This window comes from Pan troglodytes, chromosome 22 (assembly GCF_028858775.2).
Source record: "Pan troglodytes isolate AG18354 chromosome 22, NHGRI_mPanTro3-v2.0_pri, whole genome shotgun sequence".
Classification (NCBI taxonomy): domain Eukaryota; kingdom Metazoa; phylum Chordata; class Mammalia; order Primates; family Hominidae; genus Pan; species Pan troglodytes.
Window position 1 is genome coordinate 26169997 of NC_072420.2, and position 17930 is coordinate 26187926.

The following is a 17930-nucleotide window of genomic DNA, read 5'->3' on the forward strand; positions in this document are numbered from 1 at the left end:
TGTTAGCCAGGATGGTCTCGATCTTCTGACCTCGTGATCCCCCCGCCTTGGCCTCCCAAAGGGCTGGGATTACAGGCGTGAGCCATCGCGCCCGGCTGGTAATTTTCATTCTTATAATTGCTGACTAGTTGAGAAGAAGAGGTCCCAAACTACAGAGAAGAAAGGAAGAAAGAGGTGTCCAGTGAAATCCAGGGTCCCCCCACTCCCATTCAAGGCCATCTGAAAGTATCTCCCCCTGCTTTTCAAGTTCATCGAATATGTTTAAGAAACCTGGAATTTCAAGTCCATCAGCCTATTGAAACAAAACAGCTATAACTATAAAATTGAGATCCTTTTAAGATTTTCAATCCTTAGAATTAAAGATATTTATTACAAAATATAGTTGTATTAAATCATATATGTCAAAATATTACAAACGTGTATTTCATATTAGATAACTGTTAGTCAACAACACAAAATTTCCTATCATTTTTCCTAGTGCTCCATTTTTTCAGACCTTTTCTTAATCTATTTTCTTGTCTGAGACCAAATACAAATGAATCAAAAGCCATTTCAGTGTTACATATTGGGTTTCCACGCATCCCTGTAGCATCTTTATCAGTAGCCTTGCGCAGAGTACACACTTTTGTACCTCCTTCTTATAAGCAACTTCATTTTTTCATAGTACAGAAAAGAATTCATATAACCCCATCAGGTTCCTTACATGGACCCAAGTTAAAACGCATCGTCTCAATGTCAGTCTCTTGGCTGTCTGCAGGGTAATATGGTGAATTGCTGCCTGTGCTGTAATTTTGTCAGCTCTTTAGTAAATTACAGTCAAGGATAAAGAGGACAGAGCTGCCTACTGACAAACAACATTCTTTATTCTCCTTTTTCTACAATGTACTGAATAACACCTTAGAGCGTAAGTCATCATATACCCTATATAACAAATGTATAATTACAACACATGAAGCCCAAAAAATGAGCTTCAAAGAATATCATGGTTTTTTTTAAACAGGAAGTGGAAAGATGTTTCAGAACAGTGAGCACAGGTTTTAGACTCTGAAATCTTTTAGCAGCATGATGCTTTTGAACATCTGATCTAGGTTTTGATTCTGCTAGCTACATGTATATTTTAGCCTTTGGTCTTGCATTAAAACACCAGTTGCAAATAATGTTAGAAAAATTGGGAATAGAGGAAGGAATATTTTTATTTACTTTATTTTTAAAATTCTGCATATATAAAGAACGTTGCTTGTGGCATCCCTGACTCTTTGCAACAACCTTATAAAGTCGTCATTATTAGCCTCATGTTACAGCAGAAGCTGTGAGTTGCTGCCAAAGTTGCTTACTATCAACCTCTGAAGAGATGAAACAGAGAGTCATACAAGATCTGTTTAAATCCAACAGCCTTTGACACTTTAAACTTCAGAACACATTGGATTTACACGTGTAAAATTGCCTTAGAGTTTGTAATTTCATGAAAGCAAAAATTCAACTTTTCCTTAAGAACAAATTTAGCATGTATGCCTTGAAACTGGCTTATTAAATAATATGAAAATGTTCGTTGTGGCTATTTGACCTCCTAATGCTTAGTGTTATTTAGCAAACATCAAAACAAAATATGTATTAATCCAAAGCAAATATATTTTATTTAATTGGATTAATTATTAATAGTTCACTAACATCATACTGTAGGTATTTTTCTTTTCTATAAATGTTTTATATTCCAGTCTATTCAAAACCTTAGGAACCAAATCCTTTAAAGGACGTAAGTCACACATATTTTCAAACCAACAAAATAGTAAAATTCAGGGAACATTAGATGGAATAGGGAAGATGAAATAAAGAAGCAACTAAGAGATTTACAAGAATGGAGTTCTTCTGCCACCTTGTGGTTGTTCTGTGTTATAACCTAGAGCTACATTAAAATATTCAGGGAATTCTTCAGCCAGAGTCTCTTTAGCCAGGTGTGGCGCGTGGCTGAGCTCTGGCCAATGGAATCCGGCCTTGGTCTTTATTGAATGTGGTTATCGTGTTTCCATTTTTTTCTTCCTGAATATCATAGCTAATTTTGGTATTGGCGACGACCGCTTTCTTAAACTTTCTCTTCTGCTGGGTTTAGATTTTTCTCTCCTTGTTTTTCTCCTATGAAACAAATAAGCATTATTAGATTTCATCAAAGATCATCACTTCATCACATCAAAGATTTCACTTCACTCTAGCCAAACTGGCCTCCCTGATTCTCCTGCAACACCTCACACATGGTCCCCTTAGGGTCTTCTACAACTTAACGTCCCTGGCTGCAACACTTTCCTCTGATACCATATGGGACCTACTCCACCTCTTTCAAGTCTTTGTTCAAATGTTTGTTTCTCAATGACCACCATATTTAGAAATGCAACTTCTGCTAACAAACTCATTATTTTTATCTTACTTTATTTTTTACAGCAGTTATTCTAACATACTACATAATTTTAATACTTATTGTGTTTATTGTCTTTTTTACCATAGAATATAAAATCCATGAGGGCAAGGGAGTTTGTTTACTTCACTGCTGTGTACTCTGAAACAAACAAACAAAAAAAACTGCCTGACACATTGTAGGCGCTCAAAAAATATTTGTCCAATTACCGAATGAAAGAATTATGACTCCTTCTGTTGGCTAAAGCAACCTACGGGACAGTGTTTAGCCTCACAAGTATTCAGACACACAAATTAACACAAAGTATCATTTTTTTCTACAATATTAATTAGTCAATTTATGTGACCTTTAAATATAATTTCTAAAGCAAGCAAGAATTCAGTGGATTACATACCCACAGGTTTTTGTTAAATTAGTAGTTATTTTTAAGTCAGTTTGCATAGTCATTAAAATTTCATAACCTTTGACCCAGTAATCCCAATTTAGGACATGTATTGCAATGAAAAAAAATCCAAAACAAAGAAACACGTAGGTTCCATGTGGCCATTTACTGCAGTATTATTAATAATGATAATAAACTGAAAGAAACTACATGTTTAATAACAAAAATAATAAATAAAATTAGGTTAACTCTATGCAGTGAACTATTTTGCAACCATTATAATCATAAGGACTGTACTAGAACCTGAAAAATCATTTATGGAACATGCTATATTACAGTGAAATTTTAAACTATGTAATTACACAGTTTTTACATGTATATAGGAAAAGATTACAAGGAATGTGCAAAACTTAGAATTCTTACACATGGGCAATAAATTAAATCTTACTGTTGCCTTCATTTCCCAAATGTTCCAATTTATCACCAGAGTTTTTGCAACTCTTTAGTATTTGAAAGGAAAAATAATTGTCTTATTCTCAAGTGCTTAACCTTCACCTGAAGTGAATTTGTTCTAAGTTCCAAAAAGCGATTATTACTTGCTTTTATTGTATTCATGAAGAACAATTTACATCTCTGTGGAAATAGCTTTAGTTAGAGTTATTAGTTAGATTTAGTTAAAGTCTTTAGTTAGATTTACTTACATGAAATGAGACATTTATCCAATAAATTCAGGCTGAATTTAACATTAATTCAAGAATTAAAGTGCTCTTCATTTTTAAATGTGTCTGTTCCACCTAACTACCTGCATGGGTTTAGCTTATAATTGGTTCTATGGATATGACTAGGTCCATCATCCTGTCACATTTGAATAAATAGGACTGTCTATAACCGTCTCTGTTTTACACACATCTGTGCCCATCAGTTCATAGCACATTCCCCCAAAATTAATGGGAAACAGCCAGGAGAACAGGGGGTTAGACAAAGGAACTCAAGGCTTGAAGTGACCTCCTCAAAGACTGGCTTCCCCCCGCCCTTGATAGCTGAACTGACCTTCAGCCCTAACCGGATCTTGTTTCCTATCACCTTGCTTCATCTCTCCTTCCCTACCAGCTCTCACTCAGGCCAGCCTTTAGCTTCTGTCTGATGTGGCCTGACTTACTGTTGAGACAGGTTTTTTTCCCAGGTGCCTTGCTTAGCAAAGATTTTGGTTGAGTGGATTTTGCTGTGTTTGGATTTTGGCTATGCCCTAGTCCTACTGTTGTAGGATTTTCTCCTTAGTTCACCTAAAAGCCAGGTCCTTGTCACACAGCCATGAAATATTAGGCTCACAGACACTTTAAAGGGTGAGAAAAATGGAATTTATGGGGCAAAAAGGAAAAAATGGGAAACGGACTCAGCAGAGAGAGAGTCCTGCTATACATGCTTCCCTCCTCACAGATTGAATCCCAGTTTCCACCCGGGAAGAGGAGGGGTCAGCCTCCTCCCCACTGCAAACGGTGCAAACTTCTGTGGCTCCACCCCAGTGCTCACTCTTCCCAGTGTGCAGGCTGCCTGAAGCTTCTCGGCGGACCCCTTTCCACTTGGCTGTCTCACTACTCTTACTGATCACTATGAGAGGTAGCGCCCTCCCTTGCATTGTCTCCCGTGTGCGTAACTCTCTGCCACCTGCCACTCCCAAACTGACAGTGTAGGGATTAAATTTTTGGGTCATACTATTAACTCCTCAGTGTGAAATGAAGTCAGACCAACGATTCATTGATTCTCTTCCTTGTAAAGCTAAAGATTCACACGATAAAAACAAACAAAAACAAAAGACAAAGAACCTAAACTCTCTGTATGGGCCCTCTAAAGACCCTCCCTAGTGGGAACATTTCACTCCTCACCCCACTGTCAGGCTTACCGCATGGCTTACTTTGGATTAAAAAAGGTGAGCAAACTTTATATTCTACATCCAACAGAAGCTTTTGGAGCCATCACATCACCCTTCCATTGCTTTGTATTCCCTCTGCCAAAGACTAACAATATCCTAAATAAGGGCTGCTTCTTCCACTGAAGTCCAGAAATGAATCAGAGCAAGTGTCCTGCAATGAAATTTAAAAAGAAAACAAAAAACAAAAAACAGAAAACCAAAACCAAAACCAAACCAAACAAACAAAAAAACTGTGCTATTATAGATTACTAAAATTTTTGGAGTCATATGTTACCACACATAACTCAGCCAACACTGCCTAATAAATCATATTTCTCCCTAACAACACTTAAGGAGACAGCATGATATAGTGGGCTCACTGTCTACCTGTGTGACCTTGGACAAGTTACCTAATCTCACTGCACCATCTGTAGCATTGAGATAATACCTACTTCGTCAGGCTGTTGTAATATATAAATGAGTATATAATAAATGCTTAATAAATGTTAGCTGCTGCATATTACAGTTATTCTTCAACAGCATTGATTTTATCCTAATCCTGTGTATTCAGTATCCAGCAGAGTGTCCAAATCCTATAGTACTCCATCTAGGTAAATTTTCCAAATGTCTTTAATTGACTATTTCCTTTTGGTTTAGTCTCCTCATATGGCCCCTTTCATTGGCTTCCTTTTGCCATCAGTTTTTTCTCTTTTCCCTTTAAACTAGCAAAGACTTTATAACATATATTTAAACAGGATCCAAATACCTTTGATATGGTTTGGCTGTGTCCCCATCCAAATCTTATCTTGAATTGTAACTTCCATAATCCCCACATGTCAAGGGAGGGACCCAGTGGGAGGTAATTTAATCATGGTCGTGGATTTTTCCCGTGCTGTTCTCCTGATAGTGAATACATCTCACGAGATCCGATGGTTTTATAAAAGGCAGTTCCCCTGCACACGCTCTGTTGCCTGCCACCATGTAAGATGTGCCTTTGCTCCTCCTTCGCTTTCCGCCATGATCATGAGGCATTACCGTTCCACAGCCATGTGGAATTGTGAGTCCATTAAACCTCTTTTGTTAAGAAAATTACCCAGTCTCAGGTATTTCTTCATAGCAGTATGAAAATGGACTAACACAACCTTCAGAATATTCAGCTCATCTTCACTTAATTCTCTGAATTTTGTACTTTCATATATTTCAACCTGTTCTTTGTCTTAAACCAAACTCCAAATAAATAATTTTATGTACCAAAATTTCTGCTCAAAGAACATTCTAGGACATAGTATGTTCAATTTGTAAATACTTAGAAATACCTTAAAAGGTCACAAGTTATGGTGGCAGAGTCTCAAGGAAAACCCTTTTTAGAAACCATTCTTTTCTACTTTCATGTTCTTAAGGGTGGGGAATAATGTTCTTTTCTGTTTTCTCTACATGAGACAATTATACAAAAAGATGACTTTTGTTTCTTAGAAATCCTATAACTTTTGTGTCTTTAGATTCTTTATAGCCTTCTATTTTTCCCACACAAAACATCTTTAATCATCTGTGACACTGATTTTTATGGCAACCCATTTTCCTGGATTCTATAAACAGAGACACAGGCTTTAAATTACCAAAATCACACTGTTCAAAAACACCTCATTTTTCAAGGCAAGAAAATAAAATAAAAAGTTCTTTCTCAAAGTCAAAACAATTCTTTTCTGCTCAGCTTTCTAGTGCCTAAGGGCTTTTTGGTTGTTATTATTCCCTGACTTTCTAGCTATCCACCTGAACTTCAGTTTCTCTGTCAATCCAATTGGTTCATTATTTTCTTGCCAAAATCATCTTCTTAAAATTTAAATTTGATCATTTTACTTTCTGGGGAAAAAACCTCCATATGCTCTCCAATAGCAATAGAACAAAGGTCAAATTACTTTGCATAATCCTAATCACTATCCATTTCTTTCCTAATGCCCCTTCTTCACCACATTCCTGTGATGTCATCTACTTCCCCTTCTCTGGCCTTATCCCATAGCTCCTTTCCAGTCTCCTCCTCTTCATTCTAGACCTATGAATGTAGACATGCTCCACAAGTACATTTTCAACCTTCTGCTTTTCTCTCTGGATATCCTCTTCCCAGAGAGCTCAAATGTTCCCAAGTTGTCCCTGATAATACCTCCAAACACCACCTTGAGCAGTGCTACCCAACAGAAATACGTCAGCTGCAAACAAAAACTACACATTTTTAAATTTTCCAGTAGCCACATTTAAAAAGTAAGGAGAAGCTGATGAACTTATTTTAATCATATATTTTATTTAACTGAATATATTCAAAATATTATGATTTCAACATGTAGCTAATATTCTTAAATTGACATATTTTACATTTTTTAACTGTCTTGGAAATGGATGCACATTACACTTACAGTATATCCCAGTTAGGATTAGCCACATTTTGTTAGCCACAGTCTTCAATGGCCACATGTGCCCAATGGCTACCATATTCAACAGTGCAGATCTAATGCTCTAAACACTTTCTCAAAGTATGCCTTTGGTAACCCACTCAACATCTACCCAAGAATGCCCTCCCAGCACTTCAACCTCCAGGACTAAAACAAAATACATTTCCCTCCTACATTTCCTAGTGCCTCACAAAAGCACCAGCTCCCCTTCCTGACTTCCTTGTAGCTACCAGTAGGCCCAAAAATATATCGATATTTGGGTTCTATAACTATTGAAATATTGAGGAAGCAGAAGGAATCTTTCAGGTCATCCTATCCAACCTCTAGGATTTTCCTCTACAGAGTGGTTTCTAACATTTGGCTAAAGCTTCTGTGAGCCTCCTGATATTGTAGGCAAAATGTCCCTACCTGGATTTTTCCGGCAAAAATGTATCTTTAGCTTTAAACAAGAGTTTAAACACCATGACCCAGGCTCAGCTCTGCCTCTTCTCTCTTCTGTAATGGCCACACCCAATTTATTACCAAATCCTGATCACTCAACTTTCCTGATCTCTCTAATGCAAACCTACTTCTCCCTTCCCACTGCCACTGACTTAAAATTATGTGCATATTTCTTGGAGTGCTTTAGCTACGAGAGCAAGAGACTCTGCCAGGGATCAACAGGGCCAGTCTGCTATTAGCAAAAGAGCAGCTATAGTATAATCACACATGAATACCCATAATAGATTCAGCTAGGCCGAAAAGATTAGAAAACAGAATCAAAACCAGGGCAGCGGGAAGATGAACTCTGACTAGTGCTGCAGCCAGAGTGTACCAAGGGATGTCTCAGCCATTGAAGAGGTCATGTCTGACACGCCACTGGGGTCCTTGGTTTGTAGATCTCAGTGCTCTGAGAAGAGGATGGCTGAGTTGTTTTGTTTTGTTGTTTTCAGGAACCCTCAGTATTTCCCTGTTCAGGTACCTGGGGCAAACTTGGCCTTCCTCTCCTGTGCTTGCACCCATGCCAAACAGATTGGTTCTCATTTGCACAAGATATTTTCTGGTATCCTCAGGTTACCAGAATTGGGGAGGCATTTTAGGGGAACATTCTCTGTGTCTGAGTAGAGATTGCTTCCCTCCAGAGTCTGGTGATTCCTCCAAGTCTCTACCTTTTCCAGATCTGATAACAGATTTCTGGAAGTTGGACTTTGGACTACAGCCTCAACAAATGATATTATCTCATTTATTTATTTATTTATTTATTTATTTATTTAATTTATTTTTTGAGACGGAGTTTTGGTCTGTCACCCAGGCTGGAGTGCAACGGCGTGATCTCGGCTCACTGCAGCCTCCACCTCCCAAGTTCAAGCTATTCTGCTTCAGCCTCCCAAGTAGCTGGGACTACAGGTGCATGCCACCACTCCCGGCTAGTTGTTGTATTTTTAGTAGAGACGGGGTTTCACCATGTTGGCCAGGCTAGTCTAGAACTCCTGACCTCAAATGATCCACCCACCTTGGCCTCCCAAAGGGCTGGGATTACAGGTGTGAGCCACTGTGCACAGCCTGGAATGCACTTATTTTAAAACAAATTTATTCAAAAGAAATACACTTATTTGAATCTGGGCTAAATATGATAGATGAAATGGTAATTTAGAATGTCCAAGCTCTTCTCAATAATGTAAGAAATCTCTCTTATAGCACACATTAATATTATGACTTAAAGGTCCTTTTCAAAAAACTAAACAACAAAATAAAAAAGGAAGAAATTGAGGGGAAAAGGAAGGGAAGGAGAGGAAAAAGGCAGAAGAGAAGATGGGAGGGAGAGAAGGTAGGAGGACAGAAGGGAAATAAGAAGCAAGAAGAGAAAGGAAGGAGAGAGGGATAAAGAGAAAATGGGGTTAAAAAAAGGAGAGAAGAAAAGTAAGAAAGAAGAAAGGGAGAAAGGAGAGAAGGAAGGAAAGAAAGAGGTAGAGAGAAAGAGGAGGGAAAAACACATCTCGAATCACGTTAATATAGTAGATGCAATGCTTTATTAATCGTGTAGAAAATTAGATCAATTAATCATTACTTTTCCAAGTGTAATTAAAATATTAACTTATTTTGCTTGCATTAATCATGGTTAGTGAAAAGCTACTAACACCACTTTTTCTGTAAATTTTTGTTAATAAGTCTAGGGAAAATGCAGTTATTTGGAAAAATTAAACAAAAGCTTTTAAGCTGAAGGATTATAATTTGAAATTCTTTGCACCTGTGATTCTTCCAAAACAGCTGGAAGATGGGATCTTTGTTGCCCTCATCTTATTCTGTGTGTGCTGTATGATGCAATGATGAGGTTCTCTAGATTCTGAAGTCAAATCTGGACTCCAGAGGGGAATCTGGAATTTTCAATGTTTGCTAATAGATAACATAAATACAACTCACTCACTCAGTCTTATTGCTTAGCAACAGCAGAAAATGCATCTGGTATGTGCCTTGCCCTTAGTAGTTCCTCAATACTCATATGTGAAAAATTATTATTTTTTGTGTTTTGGAATATTGCTAATGAACTACAGATAAGGCAGAGAGTGTAATGAAAACAAAAATAAAATAGAAGTATATAAATGAAAAAACACAAATTACCATTTCTTTCTGTAAATCTTTGTACATTTGGGGGAAATCTATATTTGCAGGAATTTGGAGGAAAAATCAACATGAAACAAAGGTTTTTCAGGTGTTCATTAGAGTGTCACAGGTAGGGCTCTCTGGAAGAAACAGGGAGGTGGGGTTTGAGGTCACAGCCTATGAAGGGAAAGGAGGGGAATTAGGATTATGCAGAAGCCACTCTGGGATGCAGGTTCCTCCAAGATGATCCATGTGCTTTGTTTCCTCAGAAAATAATACACTGGAAACACTTTGGGGCCTTTTGTTTTTTTTTTGAGACCGAGTCTTGCTCTGTTACCCAGGCTAGAGTGCAATGGCGCAATCTTGGCTCACTGCAACCTCCACCTCCTGGGTTCAAGCAGTTCTCCTGCCTCAGCCTCCCAAGTAGCAGTGATTACAGGCTCACGCCACCATGCCTGGCTAATTTTTTTTTTATTATTATTTGTTGGCTAGGCTGGTCTCGAACTCCTGATCTCAGGTGATCCACCTGCCTCGGCCTCCCAAAGTAGGGGACATTGTTTTTAAAAAGTTAAAGGATACAAAATTAAAAAGCTAGATAGGAGGAATAGGTTCTAGTGCTCTACACTACTGTAGGATGATTATATTGAATAATAATAAACAATAGAGTTTCAAATAAGTAAAAGAAGGATATTGAATGTTCCCAATATGAAGCAATGATAAATGCTTGATGACAGATATGCTAATTACCCTGATCTAAGCACCATATATTATATGTATCAAAATATCAATATGTACCCCACAAACATGTACAGTTATTGTGTGTCGATGTTAAAAAGAAAAAAGAAAAATAGTTTGGATGGATCCTCAAAATGTTCTATCTCATTCAGCTTCCATAAGTGACATTTATTAAAAGTTTTTGATTAAAAAGGAAACTTTTTATGAATTATGATTGTGACAAAGATTCTGTGCTTGACCAGACTTTGGTCCAGCTTGTGAATGTTCTCCGAGGCCTATCTGTGCACTTTCTTATAAAACACGGTTTTAGAAGAACCCTGCTAACTTTAGCAAGAACCCTCCATCCTTGATATCTGATCATAACCCTCCACCATCCCCCAGATGATATCTGATCATCCTGGTCTATCCTCAGCAAGAATCTAATTAGTTCAGTTTGGCCAGAATCCTGCTTACTCCTGGTGTTATTTCTTAGTAATTTTTCATGCATGACTCCCGCCTTGCACCTTGGCTATAAATTCCCTCTTGCCAATACTGTATTTGGAATTAAGCCCAATCTTTCTCCCCACGGCAAAATCCCACTGCAATGGTCCCCATATTATAATGGTCCTGGATAAACTGCCTGTTTATTTGAAGTATGGTAGTACTTTAAAGTGTCATTGAGTTTTTTTTCTTTAACCATTATTAGGGAAATACACCAAAATGTTAACATTGGTTGTATTTTTTCTGCTTCTATGTACTTGTCTTCATTTACCTGTTATCAAGAGTGAGCATGTATAACTCTTAAGGAAGTTATAATTATACAATAAAACCCAACACCAAAAGGGGTGAGACAAGTGTTTATGGGGCAAAGAGTGTGAAATGAGAAAGTTTGGATCTAAAAAATTAAAAATTAACAATGGTTTATTTTGATTGACTGGAATTATAAATAATTTTACTTCCAAATTTCTTTCTTTCTTTTTTTTTAAATGGAGTCTTACTCTGTCTCCCAGGCTGGAGTGCAGTGGTGCAATTTTGGCTCACTGCAGCCTCCACCTCCCGGATTCAAGCGATTCTCCTGCCTCAGTCTCCAGAGTAGCTGGGATTACAAGCAACTGCCACCACTCCCAGCTAATTTTTGTATTTTTAGTAGAGACAGAGTTTCACCATGTTGGCCAAGCTGGTCTCAAACTCCTCACCTCAAGTGAACCGCCCTCCTCAGCCTCCCAAAGTGCTGGGGTTACAGGCATAAGCCACCGCGCCCAGGCTACTTTTCCAAATTTCTTATAGAGAGGAGTTATTACCTTTATCATGGGGAAAAAAGCAAGTCCTTCAAACACTTTTGATTTTAAAATATATTTAAAATATAAAATAATGAACCTGGTGGAGACGTTAACCTTGGGTAGCTGACACAGGTACTTCTCCAAGGAGAGAAATAATTAAACAGTTGACATAGCTTTAAGTCTTCCTAAACTCAGGTTGCAATAGGAGCAGTACAGTTTGCTGAGAGGGACAGTGAACAGCAGTATTCGCAATAGAGGAGCGGCCTCCAGTACAATGACTAGTTAGAGGTTCTTTCGGGGTTCTCAGGGTTTCTGAAAGTGGAAATGCCTCTTCATCTGGAGCACTTTTGAAAGGGACCTCGATCTATCTTTCCTCCATGCAGGGGGCTTTCCAAACACATCATATGAAAATTACAGCAAGTGGCATCTGTCCTGTTAACACCCCTCTCCCCATGAGTCATTCAGGTGTTCATCACACCCACAGACCCTCCACTCACACCACCATCTCCCACCATCAAAATTATTCGTACCAGTGTGACTAGAGGCCTGCTGGATTCTCCCCTCATCCACTCAGAGGATGTCTCTTAGAAACCATGCCAAGCAGGGTGCGAACCATCCAACTCCAAGCAAAGCCTGTGCTGCCGCAACGCTGCCTCACGGACTCAAAGACTGTCACTGGTGGTCACAGAATTAGTCAACAGGAACTTGACTGTACTGGGGGAAGTTTTCCAGGCCTCATCTCATCTCTCAGTTCCAAAGAGCTAATCTGAGAAATAAATTAAACCTTTTACAGTATTGCTGCTGTAAAATCAAAAGGAAAATCATAAATGTTGTAGAAAGTGCAATCTTGATGCCATTTAAAATGCCATATCTTTTCAGTCAACGCAATGCCTAGGTTATATTTTTCTCCTTTAAATCAAGTAGGCCACTTAAAGAGATAATCTGAATATGAATACATTCTACATTATAACACAGAAGAGATAGAGATTAAATGGATTTTTAAAATTTTAGAAACTTGGAATGAATTGATTCCATAATATATATATATCTCCTTCAGAGAATTATTTTACTTTAAAATCTCCAGTGAAAGATATTTGAAAGCCATCTTTGTTTTTATGTATATTTGAAATTTCTGATTGATTTTGCAATGTAATCTTTTAATAGTCTTAGAATATATTCCATTTTTAAAAAATCATTTCTTTTGTTTCTGAATTTAAGATGTATAATCATCTTATAATTGTATAAAATATTCTAAAAAGCATTGCAATCTAATATCCCATTTTACAGAATTAATTTTTTATTCTATACAAACAGAGTCTTAACTAATTTCAGGGAGAATGATCTGTTTGTAATTTAACCTTCAAATTAAAATCCAACTAGCTATAAGCTTTTAGATGCCTGCCTCATAGGGAATGAGATATTTATGAGGGAAGTCTAATGGTTAAGTCCTAAAGTCTTTCCCTGGAAGAAGGATAAAAGGTTTCTAATCATTGAATTTTTAAAAAATCATTAATGAAGGTATTAACTGGACTAAGGCATAAGGGGTAAAGAGTGGCCTTTAATGAGATTTGAAGACGTGTTCTAGAATATATGTTTTGCCAGAATAAAACATGTATCTTCTGATGGGATTTGGAAAGGTAGCTACCAAACCAGGGAAAAGAGTCCATTGGAGAGGGGAGAATGGAAACACTTCTACCTGGCGCATATAGGCTACAGGTGGGTATGGAAGGCGCGATATGCGAATACAGGGTTTATCCCCAGGCGTCAAGGTACAGGAGAGGTGGGGAACAGTGCTCAGCACAAGTGAGTGCCATATACTGTTTATTGTTAACAGGTCAAAAGACAACAAGAATGTATTAGGCAGCAAAGGGGTATTACATCACTCTGAGTAACACCATGTGTGTTAGAGCTGACTATTCTAGGTATATCTGTAGCCACTCTTGGTGTAAAAGATTTTTTTTAATTTTTTTATTTAGGTATGGTTCATTGCCCATTTAAACTTAAAGCAAATGTAATTTTTGGCTATCTATTTCCCTAGTTTAAATCTGTCGCTGTTGATTTGGTGAGAGCCACTCACAACATAGATGAAAGGGCATATGGCCAGGCACAGAAAGACAAACACTGCATGATCTCACTGAAATGTAGAACTAAAAAAGTCGAACTTATGGAAGCAGAGATTAGAATGATGGTTACCCAGGGTTGAGGGCAGAGGGGAGAATTGGGCAAAGGATACAATATTTCAGTTACACAGAGGAAATACGTTCAAGAGATCTACTGTACAGCATGATGACTAGTTAAAAACAATGTATTGAATACTTGAAAATAGCAAAGAGAGTGGATTTTAAATTTTCTTACCACAAAAAAAGTTTACTATCAGTATGCTAATTAGCTTGATTTAGCCATTCTACAATGCATACATATTTCGAAACATCATATTTTATACCATAAATACATACAAATTTATTTTCAACTAAAAAACTAAAATAGCATATGGGTTAACACAAATTATCATTTAAGGCGCTATTTAATTGAAGCAGTTATTTCATCTAGGCTTGAGGTATCACTGTATTCTAAAAATGAATGGTTTCAAGTTCTAGAGCCACACACTGCTGGCTTAAATAAAAGTCTACATGGGGACCTTGAGTGTAACAGAAGAGCAGCAGACACAGAGGGCCTGAGGGTAAGATACAGATAGTGGGAGAGAATAAGCAGGCTGGGCCAAGGATTAGCTTTTATCCGTGACCTCTAATTACAACGGATTATCTGCGTTGTGACCACAGAAGAATGAAAATTATTTGCAGTTAGAATCAGGATGCATGAAGTTACACTTTATGTTCATATTTCTGAGTATAACATTAAATATATTTATTGCTCTTTTCTCCTACAAAAGGGGAAGTGACCCCCTTTTTAAGGACCTGCTTAAAAACATACAAAAATCCTGGGCAACTTTCTTGGTGTAGGAATTGCTTTATAGTAGTCGAACAGAAGTGATTGTTCCATTGGTAATTGTGCACCCAGACAAGCTTGATATATCTATTGAGGACATATGTAAAGTAAAAAAAAAAAAAAAAAGTTCTCATATATTATAGTCCTCAAAAATGCTAATTGAAATAAATTTGTACTTTCCTTGGGCTGGGTTTATATTAGAACATTTAATTTCAATTAAACAGACAACCTTTAAGGCGTGAGATAGCTGAATAGAACCCTCCAGCAATTACTCCCAAACAGGAGCACCAAACTGAAAAACTACTCAAGCAAAAAAGCACCTTCATAAAAGCCAAAATCAGGTGAACGATCACAGTACCTGATTCTGACATCATATCAAGGAAAGAGGCACCGATGGGGTTAGGAAAGGCAGGCCTGCCCTGTATACAGCACTTCTCCCTTACCCTCCAGCAGCAGCAAGTGGAGGGAGAATCTGTGTGCCTGGGGGAGGGAGAACAGAGTGACTGTGGAACTTTGCATTGGAACTCAGGGCTGTCTTGTCACAACGGAACACAACACAAGCCAGTGCTCACTTAGCTGAATTCTGAAGGAAACACCAACCCCAGCCAGAGAGGAACGCTGTGTCCCAGTGGTAGGAGTTTGAGACCCAGCTAGCTCTGCTACCAGCTGACTACAGGGGCCTGGGGCCCAGGATAAATTTAAAAGGCAATCAGGGCCGGGCGCGGTGGCTCACGCCTGTAATCCCAGCACTTTGGGAGGCCGAGGCGGGCGGATCACGAGGTCAGAGATCGAGACCATCCCGGCTGACACGGTGAAACCCCGTCTCTACTAAAAATACAAAAAATTAGCCGGGCGTGGTGGTGGGCGCCTGTAGTCCCAGCTACTCCGGAGGCTGAGGCAGGAGAATGGCGTGAACCCGGGAGGCGGAGCTGGCAGTAAGCTGAGACCGCGCCACTGCACTCCAGCCTGGGTAACAGAGAGAGGCTCCATCTCAAAAAAAAAAAAAAGGCAATCAGGCCACAAGGGTTTCACAAGGACATTCCTGGTGCTGTGCTGAGCTTGAAGCCACTAGGCTTGATTTACCTACAACCCAGTGAAACACCAGCTGTGGTGGCTAAGGGATTGTTTGTGTCAACCCCTCCCCCAACTCCAGGCAGCGCAGCTTTCAGCTCCAGGAAAAACTTTTTCCACTTGCAGAAAGGAGAGGGAAGAATACAGAGGACTTTGTCTTGCAACTTGGGTGCCAGCTCAGTCACAGTAAAATAAACCACAAAGCAGATTCTTAAAGCCCCTGATTCTAGGGCCCGGCTCCTGGACAGCATTTCTAAACCTGCTTGGGCCAGAAGGGAACCTGCTGCTCTGAAGGTAAGGACCCAGTACTGGCAGGATTCCCCACTTGCTGATCAATCGTCCCTTAAGCCTTAAATCAGCATCCGCTGTAGCTCAGCAGTAGTTTCCACAAGCTTTGGGTGAGACCCAGTGCTGTGCTGGCCTCAGGTGTGGCCCAGCATAGTCCCCGCTATGATGTCCAAGGGACTGCTCACATCACCTCTCCCCCAGCTCCAGTCAGCCCAGCACAGAGGGAGAAACTCTTTCTGTTTGGGGAAAGTGAGGAAAGATAATGACAGACTTTGCCTGGTAATCCAGGGAATTTTTCCAGATCTTATTCAAGCCCACCAAGGCAGCACCTCTAGGAGTCTGTAAGAATTACTGAGGTACTGGGCTTGGAGCAACCTCTAGTGTGGATACGGATGTAGTGACCAAAGACTTAGATCACAACACTCAATTCTCTTTGAATACATGAAAAGCCTTCTCAACAAGGACAAGTCCAAACAAGCCCAGAATGTGATGATTAGAATAAATCTTCAGTTTCCGAATATCAATGAACATGCACAAGTATTTCCATAAAACACATGGAAATTAAATAATATGATCCTGAATGACCAGTGAGTTAATGAAAAAATTAACAAGATAATTCTTAAAAATCTCTTAAAACAAATGAAAGTATCACATACACCTATGGAATACAGCAAAAGCAGTCCTAAGAAGAAAGTTTATAGCAAGAAGCACCTACATCAAGAAAGCAGAAAAACTTAATGTGCACCTAATGATGAATCTTAAAGAACTGGAAAAACGAGCAAACTGAACTCAATATTAGTAGAAGAAAAGAAATAAGAAAGATCAGGGCAAATACAACTGAGATTGAAATTTTTAAAAACACAAGAGATTAATAAAACAAAAAGTTGGTTTTTTGAAAAGATAAACAAAATCAACAAACCTTGTGATGTTTAATACTGAATGTCAACTTGATTGGATTGAAGGATGCAAAGTATTGATCCTGGGTGTGTCTGTGAGGGTGTTTCTAAAGGAGATTAACATTTGAGTCAGTGGACTGGGTAAGGCAGACCCCCCCCTTAATCTGGGTGGGCACTATCTAATCAGCTACCAGCATGGCCAGAAAAAAAAGCAGGCAGAAGAACATGAAAACACTAAACTGGCTTAGCCTCCCAGCCTACATCTTTCTCCTGTGCTGGATGCTTCTTACCCTCAAACATCAGACTCCAAGTTCTTCAGATTTGGGACTCAGACTGGCTTCCTTGCTCCTCAGCTTGCAGATGGTCCATTGTGGGACCTTGTGATTGTGTGAGTTTCTTAATAAACTCCATAGATATATATATATCCTGTTAGTTCTGTTCCTCTAGAGAACCCTGACTAATACAGATATTGGTACCAGTAGAATGGGGCACTGCTGAAAAGATACCCAAAATTGTGGCAGTAAGTTTGGGATTGGGAAATAGGCAAGGGTTGGAACAGTTTGGAGGACTCAGAAGAAGACAGGAAAATGTGGGAATGTTTGGAACTTTCTAGAGACTTGCTGAATATCTTTGCCCAAAATGCTGATAGCGATATGGATGGTAGGGTCTGGGTTGAGGTGGTCTCAGATGGAGATGAGAAACTTTTGGGAAACTTGAGCAAAGGTAACTCTTGTTATGTTTTAGCAAAGAGACTAACAGCATTTCGCCCCTGCCCTAGAGATTTGTGGAACTTTGAACTTGAGAGAAATGAGTTAGGGTATCCGGCAGAAGAAATTCCTAAGTAGCAAAGCATTCAAAAGGTGACTTGGGTGCTGTTAAAGGTATTCAGTTTTATAAGGGAAGCAGAGCATAGAAGCTGAGAAAATTTGCAGCTTGATAATGCAATAGAAAAGAAAATCCCATTTTCTGAGGAGAAATACAAGCCAACTGCAGAAATTTGCATAAGTAACAAG

General features: G+C 38.8%; 1 protein-coding gene across 4 annotated transcripts in view; it reads right to left on the bottom strand.

The window, feature by feature from the left end:
• Nucleotides 1–332: 332 nt before the first annotated feature.
• LOC744313 (putative uncharacterized protein encoded by LINC00158) overlaps nucleotides 333–17930 on the bottom strand; it is a 46818-nt gene continuing 29220 nt past the window's right edge. The window contains exons 3-6 of one of the 4 annotated variants that reach the window (XR_010154484.1): nucleotides 16941–17024; nucleotides 15021–15142; nucleotides 12247–12482; nucleotides 333–2130 (exon numbers count right to left, since the gene is read on the bottom strand). The gene's annotated coding sequence lies outside the window, so the exon portion shown is untranslated. The remainder of the gene's footprint in view (nucleotides 2131–12246; nucleotides 12483–15020; nucleotides 15143–16940; nucleotides 17025–17930) is intronic. The other 3 variants (XR_010154485.1, XR_008541478.2, XM_016938440.4) reach the window with 3 other exon arrangements.